The sequence below is a fragment of the Girardinichthys multiradiatus genome, chromosome 18, assembly GCF_021462225.1.
Source record: "Girardinichthys multiradiatus isolate DD_20200921_A chromosome 18, DD_fGirMul_XY1, whole genome shotgun sequence".
NCBI classification, from domain to species: domain Eukaryota; kingdom Metazoa; phylum Chordata; class Actinopteri; order Cyprinodontiformes; family Goodeidae; genus Girardinichthys; species Girardinichthys multiradiatus.
The window spans coordinates 12,308,298-12,327,394 of record NC_061810.1 but is presented as its reverse complement, the minus strand read 5'-3'; the positions used below and the strand labels follow the sequence as shown (position 1 = coordinate 12,327,394).

The following is a 19,097-nucleotide window of genomic DNA, read 5'->3' as shown; positions in this document are numbered from 1 at the left end:
AAATTCTAAACCAATTAATTCTGACACTTAAATATAAAGTTTATAATGACTAGCATAATAAAAAATAAAATACTGCAATGAGTAGTTAGTGGACTTTTGAATATAGTTCTTCTACCTCAAAGTTAAGCCTTCAAGATTGTTCCTTATTTAAAGCAGATTGCATGTTTATGGTGAGTATCTCAGTTCAGAAGGAAAATAATTTGTGACATACCTAACAATATTTTAAGAGTTGATCTTTATAATTGTACTTCTAAGTATGTGATATATTTATTTGTTACTAGAGATACACAGATAAGAGTTTTGTGGCTGATTTCCAATCTCCAGTTTTATTCAAGCTGTGGCCTGCTGATACAGGTTTTAGTTAAATCAGATTTTTCTCTAGGAACCATAATGTTAAAAGATATAAAAACAGCATTATTTACTTTTCTAGCTTTTCTGCCAAGAGCCGTCATTATTTATATTAATTGCGGAGTCAATATAGCCACTTGTGAAAGAGCATGCTGAAAATGTGGTTTGTTAATGTTTTAAAACAATGGCAAAATAAATATGGAGTTTGCATTTTAAACTTTAACTTCTTATGTTAGTAATTAGCTATTGTGGCAGGCTAAAGCAGCAGTCCAATGTGTGTACCTTAGAAAATGTTCAATTAAAGACTTTTAAACTCAAAAGCAAAACATATAGAACCTTGCTGTATTCCATCCAGCCATCTGCTTAAAATACCATGTTTATTCTTGCTCTTTTACAGCTTGAATAAATGGAAAAAGGCTTCCACATGTTTTAGAAAATAATTTATTCTTTAATTGCTTCTTAGCACGCTGCGTCCTATGACTTTAGTTTTAAACATCTCACTTATACTAAAAATGTGTAGATTTTCATCAGTTCTTGTCAGTGCGACCTTGTAGACTGTACACATGGTGCCTACACTATTAGGAATAAGATTACATTTTTTAAATTTTCCAGTTGGTGACTCACCATTCAGGGCCAGTCAAGATTAAAATCAGCAGATTTTAGTCACCAGTCAATTTCTCAAAGAGCTATCCTTATTCCAACTGTAGATCTTTTGTAGACAAAGCTGTTTTTGTTTTCACAACACTGGTTTCTACTTTTGTCAATCCATTGCAAAGGTTTCCTTTTCCCCTAACTACAATATACATTTGATGTCTAATTGTCAGGAGAAAAGAAAAGGTCAACTTTATGTTCAATGATATTTGTTTCGCTGCTATGGGTGCATTTCTTGTGTCCAACCTTTTAACTTTTTATTGTACTTGTCTAACACAAAAGTCCAATAATCAGTTCATCAATAATCAATGCAGATGGAGTGAGAAGTAAGAAACATTACTTTTGTTTCATGTAAAAAGATAAAGTGTAAATATTTAACACAGTGCTCAAGGAACTACAAGAATGATTGATTTAAGTAGTTTCAGATGGTGCTTTTTGTACCTATGACTGCAGCTAAGATACTGACTACTCATTAGAAGTTCAAAGAATCTCAGCTAAAAAAAGGTAAACTTTCCTCATAAAAAGTTTCTCTCATTTCCAAAACAATGCTATAATTATGTTTTTCTTTTACAACTGATTGGTCATAGTCCAAGAAATATACCAACAACTGAAAACGTATTCTTTTGTTTTATATCTTGGCGCAAATACTTACGAAAAGGGGTGGTGATCAACATAATAAAGTCAAACTCACAAGTTAGAGTGATGATCATTGAACTAAAAGTCTACCCTTCGAATTAATAGCCACTATCTTTATTATTATTATTATTATTATTATTATTATTCAGTTGCTGTGCCAAATGAATATGCAAATAATAAATACCCTACTAGATATGATCATATGTAAGTACATTAATAGGTTTGTCAGTTTATTAGTTGAAGATCTTACCATTTAAAACTTCCTTTAATCACTGGATTTGTTTCAAGTGAAAACCAATATAAAATCATTCCTGTCTATTTTTTTTCCAACATTCCAGATACTTGTCTCTGTATCAAGCATATAATCAAACTGGTACCTAACAAATAACAAACAGAATTTTTACAGTTTAAAAGGCAAAGATGCTTCCTGTACTTTATCGATGCATTATCCATCATCTATTTAACCAGCTGGAGGCCAATATGCACAGAAGTAAGTAGAGATTTATAGCTACCTCTAGAATTCACCAGATCCCTCAGGAGAAGAGGCTAAATGAAATGTGAATAGAACTCATTAGAGGCAATTTAAATGTAAGCCTCTGAATCACAGCTATCTGGAAAATTTTAGCTGCAGCTGAAAATAATTGGAACGCACCACAGCTGTTATGGAGTCCAATAACATGTGATGCACTGGCTAAAAGGATTACCTTCCACATGCCTCGCCCACAAGAGCTCATTACCCCCACCCATTTCACCCGCAATTCTGACTAGTTTTAAACTTCCCACACAGAACCTTTTTTTTTTTCCACTCTTTGGTTCCTGCTGTTTTTGCTACTGAGGCATATCCTTCCATCCTCACGCTCAGGTTCTGAGCAGCCTCCCCACTGCCACCATTTTGTTTACCCCCCCAAAACCCTTTTCCACTTTCTCCAGCTGCTGTGCTCCCTCTGAGTCTTTCTCCTGGCTTCTGTGATTAGTTCATTTCAGACGAGTTCTGCAGCTCTTTCTCTCTGTCTCCCTCAAAACTTTCCACTTGGATTAGAATAACTATGGAGTTTAAGAGACGGAGCTGTGAATGGTATAATATAATTTTGTGAGGTGTGTTTGTGCCTGCATGTCTGTGCGTGTGTGTGTGTGTGTGTGTGTGTGTGTGTGTGTGTGTTCCTGTCTTGACATCACAGTGAGAACCAATTTTCCGATATCACCATCAAATTGAGGCCCATTTGTATCAAAGTGAGGACATTTTGCTGGTCCTCACGACCTATTTTGCTAACGGTTAGGTTTAGGACTAAGGTGTGAATTGACTTTAGGTTAAGGTTAGGGTTAGGCATGAACTGGCAATGGTTAGGTTCAGGGTCATTGTCAGGGTTAGGGCATAGAAAGGGTTGAAAATGACTGAAAATCAATGGAAGTCAATGGGAGTCAACACATGGTCCTCACTACATATAGTAAAGCAAGAGTGTGTGTGTGTGAGTGTGTGTGTCAGTATGCCTATTTTGCTGTGCATCAGCAATATAACACCACACGACACAAAGCCTAACTTGCTGATGTGCAATGTAAATGTGATGTATTTCTTTAGTGTTTGGCAAAAAAAAATTATCTCTGGCTATCATATTAAGTTCTCTTTATCTGATACTACTTTTATTTTCCCCTAAACAGCAGAATATAATGGATACATTAAGGACTGCTAAAAGTATAGCCTTAATTCAACCTCTTCTCAACCACACTTAAAAGGATCATTCTGATTTTTTTTTGAAGAGAGGCCGTATTGAGCTATTATCCCAAACTTTCCTCTCCTGATACATGTGAGCCTTCTCCTCTTAGTAACACCCTCCACAGTGAAGAGTAAGGTGGTTAATGCAGCCTGGTGCATTTACAGGTCAGAAAAGGCCAAATTGTTGAGTTTCTGATCAAAAAAAAAGTCGTATTGCAGGTATTTTGTAGAAAAGTGAAGAAATCCTCACACTGGTGAGAGGCTACCAGTTAGTGAGATGGTGGCATCTGTTTTACCTGATTTTAGCTCTTAGAAACAACTTGCACTGAGACAGACAACTGTACGTTTTGAGACCGTATTCTCAAGCAAACAACATTACTGTTTCTGCAAAAAAAAACCTGGGGGAGGCTGTGAAAAGGTAAACCAGCGATTTCCAAAGACTGGATTTCAACCCGGACCAAATGCCAAGTGGTTCTGGATCCAGACTACACCTTATTTTTAAGGTGTGATCAGCTGAGGCTTCTATAATATTACTTAACAACAATGACAACATCTAAAGTAAAGCTCTTAGTTTTTAAAGCAAGAGGACTTCTATAAGACATGCAAATAAGTGGAACCACAAAGAAAGAAAAAAATCAACCAGTCAAAGAGTCATATCAAACTGAGGAAGCACCTCCTTAAATATCCCCCTGTGCATGGACTGTCAGCTAAAACAGATGTTGTCAATAATGGTGTTTGTGTGGAGAACCCAAATGCAGGCCGACAGGAGGCAGACCCGGACCAAAATAAAGAGATTAATAAAAAACATACAGAAAACCAAAACCCATAAATCCAAATAATGAAATAAATGGTTGGAAACAGGGATAATAATCTAGAAACAAAAACATAGTGTGAACGGAAGGAACAACAAGGAAGACACATAAAGAACCAACAAGATATATATTCTGATAAGAGATGAATACAGACGTGGAACAAGTTAAAGCTGGGAGACTAAGAGTGAGAGCACCTGAGAACAGATGCAGATTATCTAATGGAAATAAAGGAATGTCAGGGATTAAACTCAGTACATAGAGAACAGAAACTTGAAAACAGTACACACAACAGAACACAAGAACACAGAAGTGCATATTTTGCTTATGAGTGTCTGAAAAACAAAAATGAGACAATGAAACTCAGAAACAGTTGATATGAACACAGGAAGTAAAAAGAAGACAGAGTCGAAAGATTCAGATTGACCAAGATCAAACAGGAACTAAGTCAAGATGAGAAAACTCAGCATCTAAAGACTACAACTCTAAATGCATCAGAAACCTAAGTAAATGAGAATAAACACTATCCAACATGTTATGAGAGATGTGCATTTACTATACTTCTTTCTAGCTGTATGGGCATCTCATCAAATAGCCCATTAGAATTAAACTCTACAGCTATGCCTATCATGACCCTAAGGTGTTTGAATTTTGATTTTCTTTTGTGTTTGTATTTCGACAATTTCTTTGTTTCTTTCTTTGTTCTTTGGGTCTTGCTTTCTTAAGTTTATTTCCCTGTACTTACCATAGTTAGGTGTTTTCCTTGGTAGTTTATTCTTTTGCGTTTTATTTTAGTATTCTTTATACATGTAGAGTTTTTTCCTATTAGATTTCTGCTACAGTCTGTTCTGGGTTTCTTTGTATTTCTGTGCAACTCATTCCTGGTTAATTAGTTTCCCTCCGTCAGCTGCTCTGCCTTTCTATCAGCTTCAGCCGCAACTCATTTCCTCTGATTAGCACATTTGGTTTGCCTGTCATTTCTCCACCCTGTCTCAGCATATAAGATTACTGGTTCTCATTGTTCTCTGTTGGATTCTTCTGCTTGACTGCCTTACCATGCCCGTTCCAGTTCCTGAGCTTCATGTCTGTTCTCCATATTCAAGACCATTTTTGTAAGTTCTCTTCATTTTTATTATTAAAGCATTCTGCCTTCACACAGTTCTTCTCTGCAAATGAGTCCTACATAAAACAAAAACACGACAACACCTGTTTTAGGGGTTGTCATGTTAAAATGTAAGTGTTGTTGAACCATTCTAGCTTCTTTCTAACAGTTGGAGGGACAAAATATCAGTCAGTGTAATTAAAAAAAGGAGCATATTGTTTGTTTGTGTATTATGTTGTGAAACAGTGTCACAGCCTTTGTCCTTTATTCTTATGTTGGGGAAGAGTCTCTTGTGAACAGGCATAAACTGCAGAGAAGCTACTGAGCCGTCATTGTGACGAGTCAAGCCTTCCTCTGCCAGAAAGAATTTGAATAAAATAAATTTTTAAAAGTCAGCTTGGTATTTTGAAGAAGAATAAAATAAAATGGCAGCTGCTGCAGGGTAGCTCTCAGCATGAATTGCATATCGAAACAATCATGAAAGTTCACTCCCAGAAGTGCTCCACGGGGGTCATTTTGTCCCAGTAGCAGAAACATAATATGCTGTACTTGTAGTTGGGACTGAAGCTCTGTTGTTCAATTCTAAATTTTTTCAATTGACTTTTACCTTATTTTTTTAAGGATCCTTTTGCTTTATTGTGCTTTATACTATCCTCCTTCCTTGCAATATCAGGTGAATATACAGACACATACACTCACCGGCCACTTTATTATGTACACCCAACTGCTCGTTAATGCACATTTCTAATCAGCCAATTACATGGCAGCAACTCAATGCATTTAGCCATGTAGACATGGTCCAGACGATCTGCTGCAGTTCAAACTGGAAGAAAGGTAATTTAAGTGACTTTGAACGTGGCATGTTTGTTGGTGCCAGACGGGCTGGTCTGAGTATTTCAGAAATTGCTGATCTACTGGGATTTTCAAGCACTACCATCTCTAGGGTTTACAGAGAATGGTCAGAAAAAGAGAAAATATCCAGTGAGCGGCAGTTCTGTTGGCGCAAATGCTTTGTTGATGCCAGAGGTCAGAGGAGAATGGCCAGACTGCGGTTCGAGCTGATAGAAAGGTAATAGTAACTCAAATAGCCACTTGTTACAACCAAGGCATGCAGAAGAGCATCTCTGAATGCACAACATGTCGACCCTTGAGGCGGATGGGCTACAGCAGCAGAAGACCACACCGGGTGCCACTCCTGTCAGCTAAGAACAGGAAACTGAGGCTACAATTCGCAAAGGCTCACCGCAATTGGACAATAGAAGATTGGAAAAACGTTGCCTGGTTTGATGAGTCTCGATTTCTGCTGCGACATTCGGATGGTAGGGTCAGAATTTGGCGTCAACTACATGAAACCATAGATTCATCCTGCCTTGTATCAATGGTTCAGGCTGGTGGTGTAATGGTGTGGGGGATGTTTTCTTGGCACACTTTAGGCCCCTTAGTGCCAATTGGGCATCGTTTAAATGCCACAGCCTACCTGAGCATTGTTTCTGACCATGTCCATCCCTTTATGACCACCATGTACCCATCTTCTGATGGCTACTTCCAGCAGGATAACGCGCCATGTCATAAAGCACAAATCATCTCAGACTGGTTTTTTGAACATGACAATGAGTTCACTGTACTCAAATGGCCTCCACAGTCACCAGATCTCAATCCAATAGAACACCTTTGGTATGTGGTAGAACGGGAGATTTGCATCATGGATGTGCAGCTGACAAATCTGCAGCATCTGTGTGATGCTATCATGTCAATATGGACCAAACTATCTGAGGAACGTTTCCAGTACCTTGTTGAATCTATGCCACGAAGGATTAAGGCAGTTCTGAAGGCAAAAGGTTGTCCAACCCGATGCTAGCAAGGTGTAATAAATTATTTCTTTGTAATGGAATTTGTTCAAAAGCATTTCCAGATTGTGTTCCCACATTCCCCTTCATATTTAAACAGTAGGGATATGGTACGGTATGGTCATAAATTCTTTTTTTTTTTTTTTTCACCAATGAAGCACTAAAGCAGTTTCTTTGGCTTAGAGAGAACGATTATGTTTCAACAACTGGTTCAAAGCAAAAATGCTTTCATTACAGCTTTGTGGTAAATCTCAGATTTCTTTTCTAATTTACTATATTTGTTACATCTATTATTAATTTATTGTAGCTGTACAGTACAGTAATCAGTGGTGAACGGTGATTTGTTATTTACAGCTGCATCTTAATAAAATAGAATGCCATTGAAAAGTTCATTTATTTCATTAAATTTAAAAATTGAAATTCATGTTGTGTAGATTCTTTATGCACAAAGTAATATATTTTAAACATTTATATATGTTTTTCGATTAATATGATGTACAGATAATTAAAATAGAATATTTTTTTTTCTTTTCATACAAAATGTACATATTTGGACGCGGCTCTTGACAGAGTGGTAAAACGTGCAACCCACATATGGAGGGTTCAGTTCTTGATGAAGCTGTCCCGGGTTCGACTTCCGCTCCCGGCAACCTGTGCTACATGTCTTTCCCCTCTCTCCACCCCATTTCCTCTCTGCCTACTTTACGAAAACAATAACAAAAATAAAGGCCACCAGTGCTGCAAAAAAAATCTAAAAATAATTATTGCAAATTGAAGCCCAAATAAAACCTGAATTTGAATACAAATGTTATGTCAGGCTCATGTTAGGGGCTCCACAATCATTAGGAAGAAGGCTGTATGCAGTATTCATGACAGCAGCAAGAAGGAAGTCAGTTGGCAGACAGTCCCTGGGAAGGTAATCTAGTAAAGGTCACTGATAAATAAAAAAAAGCTAGCTATTCAGAGTCCTGGGTTCAAGCTTATTAGAAAGTTGAGTGGAAGATAAAAGTATGGTAGAAAAGGTTGCACATGAGCGATAACTGCAGTCTCAAGAAGATTATGAAGCTAAGCCCATTTAGAAGTTTAGGTGGGGCATCACAAAGAGTGGACTGCAGCTAGAGTCAGAGCTTAAAGAGCCACCACACACAGATGTATCCAGGACATGGACAACAGCTGTCACATTCCTTTGTTTAACCCAGGGACACCCTCAGAAGCATCTTACCTGAGCTGAGGAGAAAAAAGGACTATACTGTTGTTCAGTGATTCATGATCCTGTTTTCAGATTAAAGTAAATTCTGCATTTCACTTGGAAATAAAGGTCCCAAAATCTGGGGTAAAAGTGAAGAGCCACAAAACTGAAGTTACTGGAGGTCTGGTGTGAAGTTTCTACAGTCAGTGATGATTTAAAGGAGTCGTGCAATCTGCTGGTGTTGTTCCCCTTTGTTTTATTAAGTCCAAGGTCACTGTAGCCATCCACCAGCAGCACTTCATTGTTACTTCTACTGGCAAACTTTATAGAAATGCTGTTTTCATCTTCCAGCAAGACACGACACAACCAGACTATTATGTCTCTGTTTCTTTTGATATTATTTATTGATAGGCACCTACACTGCCTGGCCAAAAAAAGTCGCCACCAAAAGAAAAAGATCACACACTATAAATATTTTGTTGGACCGCCTTTAGCTCTGATAATGGCACACATTCACTGTGGCATTGTTTCAGTAAATGGTTGTTTAAGAAATGAGGAACAACTCATTGCACCAGTTGGGGTTAAACAACTTGTTGCCAGCTGAAACATCATTGCCCATGCAGTAATTATCCAATGGGAGGTTTGTACCTATTTGCTTAGTTAAATCCAAGTGGTGACTTTGGTTTTGGCCGGCAGTGTATGTACCAGGAACGTGTACATGTAACACTGGAGTTTCTGTGATGTAAAACAAATTACCCTATTTCAAAACAAAGACCGCATGACTACAAGGCAAACATAAAGTGCATTTAGTGTCTTATGTTAGGGATTAACAACATTAACATGAAACACATTACTGTAAAAAGCAGTCTCTTTATGTATTCCCATTAGAGTAATCAGACCCATCCGTAAATGGTGAGATATCCATTAGCCTGTTAACATTTCCAAATCCAAAAACATGGCAACTGTGGAAAAACCACTGTCCTTTATAGTAGCTTCTTCTCATTAATATTAAAAAAAAGTATGTCCTTTTGGTTTAGTTCAGTTTAGTTTATTTTATTGTTTTCTTTCAAAAACAAATTAAACAAAAAAAAAAAAAAAACTTATCAGACACATTAATCCTGTTCATGCAACACACAATATTGGTATAAGACGTTTTTCCTATACCTATTCCTAAACGTATGTGTCAATGTTTATTGTAAATGATCTCTGCTGAATGAACCTATATATTTGTAAATAAAGTGTGTAATTCTGCACTAATGGCATCCTGTACAATCCTGGCTATCTAAGGCCTTCTCAGTATTTAGTGTTTGTACTAATCTTGGCTATTAAGCAACTAGTAAAATCATTAAAATTGCATGATGCAACATTTACATTTATTTGGTGCTTTGCTGTTTATTGGCGCTGTTCAGCTACTTGTCTAGTTTTGATTAACATTACTAGCTGTAAGACCCATGATCCAAGAAGTGATGGAATGAGTGGAGCTCTGTCACAGTGAAGCCATGTAGTTGGTCCTTGTTTCACACCATAAACAGTGTTGAAAAAGGCTTCACAAGTCTGCTGCTGGCAGAGAGCTCACCAGATGGGCTCATAATACTGATAATAGTGTGACAAAGACACAAATAGTCTCTCCTTTCTCCATGTCAGTGTGCCTTTTTATCTCTGTCTCAGGAAGACACACACACACACACATGCCTTTAGAGGCTTACACTCTGCAGTGTAATGTCATCAGAAAGAGCAGCAAGCACAAGCAGAGAACATCTGCGTAGCAGGACAAAGCCAAATCCTGACCGCTGGGAGATAGTGACCAACCGCTTTCCAACAAGGCCAAATAATGATTGATAAAAGCAGTTACAGAAGCGTCTGTGCATTCCTAATATACCAGAGAGGCTCAGTTGGAGCCAAATGAGCAAATAGGCCATGATTTCATTGCTGCTGATGATCAAATTTACCTGCCAGTCTAATTTAGAGCAGGTTGCACATTAAGTGGGTTCAGTTTTTGCTCTGTATGCAGCTGATGGGGACAATTACCATAACTGGGATGATGATATGATATGTGTGCCACTAAAACTCTTCAGCTGTGACTTTCATCGCACCTTTTCTGACTAAGTGCTGACTTGGAGGATAACAAAACCAGTTATTTCACCTTGCAAGACCCAGAATAAATTGTATCTCAAGGGATGGATTAAGTGTTTAAGGGGAATGTGGTAAAATGAAAGTTTATATAATAATAAAATAAACCTTTTATTTAATTTTTTAGAGGTCTTTTAGTAGTTTTCTAAAATCTTTTTAGTCTTGAACAGAAGGTGGAATCAGGTCTGACAAATCAGTGCAGAGCTTTTCAAAGGAAAATAGACACAGCAAACCAAATTATGGAAACTTTACCACCATTCTGAAAACAAATAGTGGAAAGTGATGTAGGCTGTGGAATATATTACTGTAAATATCTGCTGGATTACTTGATGTAATGTAATACTCGGATGATTCTGCAGTCGTGGGGTGGATCAGAGATGGACAAGAAGCTGAGTACAAGAAGGTGGTGGACCGCTTTGTGGCATGGTGTGGAAACAATCATCTCATTTTGAATGTGACTAAAACAAATGAGATTGTAGATTTTAAGAGAAACAGGAATAAGTCAAAAACTATTTCTATCATGGGAGAAGAAGTGGAGGTGGTGGAGGAGTATAAATACCTCGGTGTTCACCTGGACAACAGACTTGAGTGGAGATGCAACGGTGAAGCCCTCTACAAGAAGTGACAGAGCAGACTGTACTTCTTGAGGAAGCTTAGGACCTTTGGTGTTTGCAGCAAGATGCTGCATATCTTCTAGAAGTCTGTTGTGGAAAGTGTGATCTCTTCTACCATCATCTGCTGGGGAAACAGCATCAGAGCCAGGGACTTAAAAAAGCTCAACAAGCTGATAAAAAAGGCTGGTTCTGTTCTGGGGACTCCTCTGGAACCTCTGGAGATCATTGTGAAAAGACAGATTCTTCATAAAATGAAGAACATTATGGAGAACCCTGAGCATCCTCTTCATGAGACTGTCCTACAACAACAGTGTCTTCAGTCAGAGGCTTCTTCAGATCTGCTGTAAGATGGAGCGCTACAGGAGATCCTTCCTGCTCACAGCCATCAGCATCTACAACGGCTCTTTGAAGAAACCTTCATAATATGAGCTATAACAACATTTAATTTCCCTTTGGGATTAATAAAGTATTTTTGAATTTAATTGAATGTAAAATCTTCTAATTAGAACATACAAAGCACCTTTAACAAACATTGTTGCCTGAAGGACGTTGAGGTAGAAAAATTACTGGAACCTTCAACACTTTTGAATAAAACAAACAGACTCCAGGACTTCTGGGCACGGCTCATTGGAGCATCAATGGAGGTATATGTTTCATCTGCATTTGACATCTCTGACTCCCTTCAGGCTTCTCAGACCTCTTTGAGTACTTTTTTTAACTAATGGATTCTGTAGCTACTTTTTCACAATTGACCAAAATATAGGATTTTTATCCCCTGCAACACTTTACAAACTACATAGTTTCTAAGCCTGTACAATTATTCCCATTCACAGAATAGTGTTTTTTTTTGTTTGTTTGTTTGTTTTTAAAGGTTGTCTGTTAGGTACATTGGCTCTCATGGGGTACGAATCCCTGTTAAATGCCATGTTTGTTTAATGTAAAATATAGACTTCTAAAAAATCATTAAAAAACTTAACCACATGCAATCTAACATTTATCCTCTACAATTCAAGTTCTTACCAATATAAATTCATAATAATAACAAACTAATAACAATAAACAAATTTGACTGCACTGTTTGATAATTAGGATCTATTTGAATGTATGTGTTTAACTTGAAATCTGTATGATTCGATTGAATTTACTTTGTAAAGTGTCTTGAGACATGTGTTGTGAATTGGTGCTATATAAATAAAGTGAATTAAACTGAATTGCAGAAAAATGCAACAACAGGGACATTAATGGCAGCAACACTGTTTAGTTTACAGAAGTCCTGTTTTTTCCAGAAGAAATTCATGAGTTTTGTAGTGGTCTATAAAGAAATCTTGTGGGGTCATGTGAATATGAACAAGAGATGTCTGATAGTCATGTAGAACGTTTAGAAAGTAAAATGTGCAAAAATGTCCAAGTCAAGCTGTGGGAACCTGGCTTCTCGTGCTCTAATTTTTTAGAACACAGAAACCTGGCCTTTAAACAGTGTATACAGCCCAGTATATTTTTGAGAACCATTGCAGCTAATTGAAGTTCATCAAGAATGTTTAATAAGTGAACTTGTCCTATTTAACTAGCTTTGGATTATAGGAATGTGTCATGATTTAAATGCGTTTGAGCTTTTCTTTAGGTCTTGCCTCTGATAATCAAGATTGAAACCAAAGAATAAATCTTAAAGTAACAGGACTAAAATGCACCATAAGGAAAACATAAACATTGGTACTGCTTCTCTGTTCAGTTCCTATAATGTTATGTTTCTATTCTCAGCCACTGCCTCCATAATCAGCTTAATTCGGTCCATCTGTTCCATGCTAATAAGTTTCACTGATTTGACCTTTGCCATGTTCGACTGATATTCTTCTGTTTCCTCCTTGCTGGAGGATTCTGTTTGCTGTGCCAAGCCTGTCCATGACCTCGACTATTTTGCCCATGCTATGTCAGTCCATGTCGTGTCTGCTCCTGCTACCTCCTGCCTGCTGTGAGTTTTCATTTATATATTAAACTTTTCACCTCACCACACAGCCTCTGCCTGCCTGCCTGCACTTGGGTCCACTTCAAGAACCTCTCTTTGACAGGAAAGAGTATAGTTTAACTTTCCCCTCCAAGTGTTGTTGGGCAAAACACAACTTCATATTGCCCTATATCTGTGAACTTTAGTGCCAGTGTGTGAATCAACCTTTTATTATCATGTTAATTTTATATTAGAAATGTAATTTAACCTTTATTTATTCAGGTAAATCTCATTGAGACACAAAGTTAATAGTTTCAAGAGGGACCTGTTTTACGTTTATATAAAAAAACATGTCAAAACATACTATTGTCATTATTAATAATGCAACTAATTAACTGAAACAATTCAACTTAAAATAAAAGACAGTAACAATGAGACGTATGTTTGAAAACCTTCAGTTGAATTAAACTGGACAGCTTAATGCTCTCTTATTTTTGACTGCTTCTTTCACCTTATTTCTTACTTTGTTTGGTTATCCAGTTTTTTGTGTCGTCCTGCATATTTTTCAGTAGTTTGTTGTCACAGTACCTTGACTGAAAACATTAATGCAGGAATCACAAAGGCTTCCACACTACAGTTGTCCTTAAAAATGTTTTACTTAGAATTTTGTGTAATGTTTGTGAAAATTTAAAGTAGTATTTACCTCTGACTACAAGCCATTGGAGGCTTTGCTTCAGCAAACTGAGAGTTGAGATTTGTTGCCATGCATTCCTACATCCATTACCTCACTTTTTCATATCTGTCTGACCGTCTTCACATTAACACTCCCTCTCTGTCTCTTAGGTCAGCCTCCTCGATCGGCGCCATTGTGACTCCTGTCTCCTACTATACAATTTAGAGCCTTTAGCCAATCTGCCCCTTGCCTCTGGAATGCTTTCCCTCCTGACATCAGAAACACTGACACTGTTTCTTTTCAAATCCCAGCCGAAAACTGATGTCTCTGTATTTTCCATTTTTATTTTCTATTTTAATTTTTAATGCTGGTGACCTTGTGTGCCCTAAAAGGTGCCTTTTTAAATAAATTGTATTATTAATAATTTTTATTATTAATACATCTGTTACAAAAACATGACAGCTTCAGTGTCAGGGTGAGTCATTGTGTTGCAAACCTGACAACACAGTGTACTTTTAGCATCAATTCTCAAGTTGACATCTTAGATCACATGCCAGTTAGAAATACTCTCTGCTGTATAGGTACACAAAACAATGTATCTTAATAATTTAGAAACCGATTTTTAGACACACTATCATCTTTGTAAATAGAAAACACTGGAAAAGTACGATGATTGTTTTTGTTTGTTTTGTCTCTTCATATTGTCTAACACTGCAGTATCCTTGCTATTTATCCATTATTGCCTTTGACATGAATGACCAAATAATTTCCTGCAGGTATGTGTATACAACACATTATATATATATATATATATATATACAACGTATTTGTATGCAATCTGTAGCTTTTAATAGGATCATTGTAGTGTTGTGCATTTTCATAAGACTGCACAAGTTTTAATTGTGTCACCTGGGTAGCTTGTTTAGATGGTGCTCTGCATCAGTAGCACTTTAGAGACACTTTTGATGACAATGTTTATTTGATATCAGTTTTCCTGTTTCACAACTGTGTCATTGTTGCATCAGAATTGCAAAGGAGTCAGTCAGCATTGTAACCTTTCAGCCTGACCAAGTCAATACATGGGTCATATGCTGTACTTCAGGGTTAAATACAATAATTATTATTACCTGGTCGTGTAAAGAAACTATCTGACTACTTTAGACTGCACTCCGGTCTTTGAGAACATCCCCAGTGGCTCAGTTATTTACATGCATCAGCCCTGCATCTGCACATTATTTTAAATATGTTTTTTACTGGAGAGAACTTTTAACTAGAGATGGCATCTCTATAAAAATGTAGCTATGTTGATGCATTGCTTTTCTTCTATGAAATCCAAAGACAGCAAGTTAATGAGGACCTACCTTAAGATTAGGCTCAGACATGCTTGTTTTAGCAGATTGTGCACATACACTTCCCCTCACCCACACATAAGCACAGTGTTCTGCATGTTTTCACTTACTTCAGGTGGTTTGACAGTGTGTGTACTTTCATATTCCAGCAGAATAAAATTAGACTTGCAAACTTCCACACTAGCTGTTTAATGAGCTTCTCCGGTGAGAGCTCAGTTTTAGTAAGAATAACCATTTTAAAAAATTTAAATATTGATATGAAAAGCAGGACATGTTATGACCCAATCAACACTTCTCATGTTGTATTTTATAGAATATTGGTTTATCACTTTACACTGACATGAAAGAAATATATACTTTTTATCATAAATTAAAATATCAATGCCAATACTAAATAAAAAAAACTTAACTTATGTCTTATCTTTTAACATCCTGCAACTTTTAGATGCATCCTTTCTCCAAACACACCTGAATTAAATGATGGAATCCCCTCTTGCATGTCATTCAGCTCTGAAGAGACCTTGTAATGAGCCATTGATTTAATACAGATGTGTTGGAGAAGAAATTCATCTAAAAGCTGCAGGGTAGTAGCTCTCGAGAACTGAACTTGGTCACCTTTGATTGAGGGTAATACATAAAGGCATGACATAAAGGTACAGTACAAGCCACTTATTTACATTTCGTTAGCCTCATTGCAATATTTGCCTATGTCATATTTGAACGTTTTCGTAAAACAAGACAAAAACAAATTTTTTCAGAAAGCACATAATGTTTTTTGTTCATATTGTAATGGTAAGCCAAAATATGACTTGGGCAATTATGCTATGAGGCTTACAATTATGTATGTTTTTGTTTCTTGTGTGTCTGTGTGGGTATGTGTTCTGTGTGGATCTGTCTGCATCCTGTTACTAAGATTGACAAGGAAGTACTGCACCCAAAGTAACTCCTTAAAAGGTGTGTAATCATCTGCTTCTTCTTGTAGGTTAAGAATATTATCCTAGATAAACAGGGATAATAAAACTAGAAGAGCTGATAAAAACATAAAATAGGAAGAAAAATGTTAAAGCCTTTGTTCTGGGCTGCACAGTAGAGCAGTTGGTAGCACTGTTGCCTTGTAAGAAGGTGTTGGGTTTGACTCCCAGCCAGGCGTCTTACTGCATGACGTTTGCATGTTCTCACCGTGCATGTGTGGGTTCTCTCTGGGTACTCCGGCTTCCCGCCACAGTCCAAAAACATGACTCTTACATTAATTGGTCTCTGTACATTGCCCTTAGGTGTGAATGAGTGTGTGCATGATTGTCTGTCCTGTGTGTGTCTGTGTTGCCCTGCGATGAACTGGCGACCTGTCCAGGGTGTACCCTGCCTCCTGCCCACAGACTGCTGGAGATGGGCACCAGCTTCCCCCGCAACCCATATGGAAGAAGCGGTAGAAGTTGACTGACTGACTGACTGACTTTTGTTCTCGTGTATGTCAATGTTTTTTTCTATCAATTGTCCCCCAAGCTTTACCAAGTCATATTTATGATGTCCCTCTTGGTTATTTGAGTGTCACCATGACATGCAAGCTACTTCCTCTGATCCCTCATTCCTAAATCACTAAATCACCAGATGTCAAATTTGTCTAAGTGAAGGTAAAAGGGAGTGTCAGTTTAGTTGCTTACGATTTTTCTTTTCTTTTTTTTCCTGTCGTGTTCTTTTACTGATTGTATGAAAGTACAATGCTGACACAATGTCCAAAGTGCTCAGGATCAAAGAAGAGTGCTCTGCTTTTCTGAGTGATCAAGGTGGAATTGGATCTGGAGGGTTAGCTAGTGTCAGACCACATCAATCTTACTTTTTATTTTTGCTGTCACAGTTTCTCTGTTTCTCCTCCTAAATACATTCTTGCTGTTGTGCTTGCTATATCCACATATATACCCAACCCTTTCTCTTTTTTCCTTCCAGAGTTTATCTAACATGCTTCCATACTAGTATCACCTCTCTTTTTCTTCTTTAGTCTGTGCTCTCTCTAATCTGTTTAATCCTCATTCTTTAGCCCTGATTGCCATTGAACTTACACTTGCATCATTTCACCCCATGTTTTGTCTTTCTACCTCCTTCCATCTCTCCCTATCTTTGTCACTGCATCTGCGTTGCTTCAAACAAAGGTCCATCAGGCTGATGGTGATTGTAATCAGCATTAGTAATTTCAGACATGGCTTGAATTTTTCAAAATTGATATAAAAGGTCTCTGTACAGTGCTTCATGGACTTACTTGCACACACTCACTTGCACACACACACATGCTCAAGATAAACATATGCACCCCTCACACCATCTTCACCGTTCCTGGCATGATGTTGTTTTGTCAACTTGTTGGTTCTTTGTGCTGAGGTTTTTTGCAATCTCAAACTGTATCCTGCTAAGGATAAAGTGTGAAATATGATTTTTTTTCCCACTACTTACCTAATGTGGCCTCTTTTCTCATCTAGCAAGGGCAGCGCCTGTGAGTGGGCAGCAAAGCCTCGGTGACCCGTCCCCCCATTGTCTTGTGTCATGATGTATGTGTGGATGGGTTGTAGTGGAATTCTAATTTCCCCTTGGGGATCAATAAAGTATCTTTGAATTGAATTGAATATGTAGCCGCTTATTGCCAATCAAAAGCAAATGTGCACAGAAATTATTTTTAAATTACTAATTTACTCGTGCTTAGTATTTCTTTTCGGAGGGATAACGTGATGAAGCACTTAGGCTATGCTATGTCCATTTAGATCTGGGATGCATTGATTTGTGAAAACAAGGGCACATTTTGTTTATTAAATTCTGCAATATGGCCTTCAATTTCTGCATTAGGAAATCATAGGGACCTATATACTGGGGAGGTTGAATATCAAACAAGAAACATTTAACAATGATAAACAAGCTGCAGCTGTGGGAAGAAGTCAGGGAAAACTGATGGAAATTAATTTTGTCTGTCATTGTGGCCCCCTTTCTTCTGCGAAGTACTCAAAATGCTACCACACAAATTAAGCATGATGGGGGCTTCTTCTATGCTTTTAATTCATGAGACAGTCTTTATTTTAACAAGAAATACTATGATGTTTTAATATAACAAGATCTCTTGCCACGATCTTGATACAACTCCATAAAATAGATATTTTGTTAAGCATTACATTAAAAAGTATTTCCATCTTGTCAATAGTTTTTGACACCACCATTGCCAAGTTGACATTATTTCTGAATACCACCCAAGATCTTGGGAATTTTATGTGCACTTTTCTCTGCTGCCATTTACAGAATGTGTGAAAAGATCTCCTTATACCCCTTTTCCCTTGGTACCTACTCTGCGTTGTTCCTCTCAGGTCAGTTCTACTCTAAACCTTGGGTTCGTTTTCCATTACAATTGAGTACTATCTCAATGTGGGCGGCATTGTCAAAAGCAAGGCGGATCCACAATCTGAAAAAGTAACGTTATGTGATTTGTGTGTGGCAAAAAACACAACACAACACAATGGAGAACCTGCTGCGTGCTCTATAGCTTTTGTCAGAATCAGAGTGAAAGAAGAGGCAGAGAAGGCTGCTGGCAGAAAGATGAAGCAGTCTGGATAAGTACAGGAGAGAGAGGGAAGCCATGGAGAGGTATCAAACCAATGAGTACGAGCTAAATAACGTGTGAGGGTAAAGTAACAATACCAAATGCTAGCTTGCTATAGTGGTAGCTCATATACACAATAAGCCGTGTACAACAATTTAACAATTGAAGATATTAGTTATTGAAACACGCTGTTACTAGTGATGTCACCACCCCTAACCAATAAATGATTAACAGTCTATTGACTTTGCATTTCCAGCATGTGTGACCTGCACATCCCAGACCTTCTCATCCTCTTCCCTTTTGACCACAGTATTACATCTGGCATTGGTTCAAGGTTCTCCACTGTTTACCTTGGGGTATAATACTTTGTTTCAGGCATTTCTTTTGTGTGCTCTGAATATTATTTGAATTGTGAAGCTAGATTATGTTTAGACATAATGGAAAAAAAACATTCCCTGTCAAAGTTCTCTGTCACAATTCACTAAACACAGGTGGCACTACTACAGAATTTATGCAAGTACT

At 37.5% G+C, this 19,097-nt stretch overlaps 1 protein-coding gene and 1 long non-coding RNA gene across 3 annotated transcripts in view; both read left to right on the top strand.

The window, feature by feature from the left end:
- The window catches only part of LOC124883879 (limbic system associated membrane protein), a 1,043,833-nt gene that overhangs the window by 620,161 nt on the left and 404,575 nt on the right, over nucleotides 1-19,097 (top strand). The gene's annotated exons all lie outside the window — the stretch shown is intronic.
- LOC124883880 lies at nucleotides 5,183-14,319 on the top strand. Of its 2 annotated transcripts, none has more exons than XR_007042344.1 (3): nucleotides 5,183-5,267; nucleotides 12,909-13,006; nucleotides 13,823-14,319. It is a non-coding gene; the product is annotated as an uncharacterized LOC124883880 (long non-coding RNA). The 2 variants fall into 2 exon arrangements; XR_007042345.1 differs by having other exon boundaries at nucleotides 5,205-5,267; nucleotides 12,930-13,006.